The following is a 1,145-nucleotide window of genomic DNA, read 5'->3' on the forward strand; positions in this document are numbered from 1 at the left end:
CGCCCGAATTACCCGAACCCCGACTCGAATCGCGTCGAGCCTTAACCGCCTCCAATTTTTTCGCACGACTCATGTCACCGTGCTCGACATGATTCTAAGTGCGCCGAGTCATGTGCGTGATCCAAAGGCGGTCAACTCTTTTTTTCGGTTAACGCCCAAAGTTTTCAACCCAAATTGTGTCGGCGACCCTGACTCGTATCGCCTCGAGCCTTAACCGCCTCCAGTTTTTTCGCAGGACTCATGTCACCGTGCTCGACTTGGTGCCCCGAGTCATGTACGTGATCCAAAAGCGGTTAACTTCTTCCTTCTTTGGTTAACACCCAAAGATTTCAACCCGAATCGTGTCAGCAACCCCAACTCAAATCGCCTCGAGCCTTAATCGCCTGCAATTTTTTCGAACCACTCATGTCACCGTGCTTGACTTGATTCTATGTGCCCCAAGTCATGTACGTGATCCAAAAGCGATTAACTCTTTTTCTGGCTAACGGCCAAAGTTTTCGAATCGACTCAGCTACCCCGACTCGAATTGCCTCGAGCCTTAACCGCCTCCATTTTTTTTTTCCCTCGACTCATGTAATCGCACTCGCCTTGATTCTGAGTGGCCCGAGTCACTTACGTGATCCAAAACCGGGTAACTTTTTCTTTTTTCTTTTTTTTGTCAAGTCCCAAAGTTTTGAACTCGAATAGAGTCGGATGCCCCGACTCGAGTCGTCTCCAAATTTTTCGCACGACTCATGTCACCGTGCTCGACTTGATTCTAAGTGCCCCGAGCCGTGTACATGATCCAAAAGCGGTTAACTTTTTCTTTTTGGTTAACGCCCAAAGTTTTCAACCCGACCCGCCTCGGCAACCTCGACTCGAAGCGCCTCGAGCCTTAATGGCCTCCAATGTTTTTGCACGGCTCATGCCACCGTCGACTTTTCGCTCGAATCATGTCACCCAGGGCACCTCGATGCTACGTGACCCGAGCCCTGTGCGCGATCCAAAACCGGGTAACGTTTTTTTTTTTAACTCCCAAAATTTCATTCTTTTTTGCCTTACGAGGCCTATCATGATCTCTTTTTATAAAGAAAATTCTCAAATCGAATCGTTTCGGCTACCCTACCTCGAATCCGGCTAGCTAGGCGTAACGCCTCGAGTCGGCT

The sequence above is a fragment of the Cupressus sempervirens genome, chromosome 2 (assembly GCF_028749045.1).
Source record: "Cupressus sempervirens isolate cs-2001-9-10 chromosome 2, ASM2874904v1, whole genome shotgun sequence".
Classification (NCBI taxonomy): Eukaryota; Viridiplantae; Streptophyta; class Pinopsida; order Cupressales; family Cupressaceae; genus Cupressus; species Cupressus sempervirens.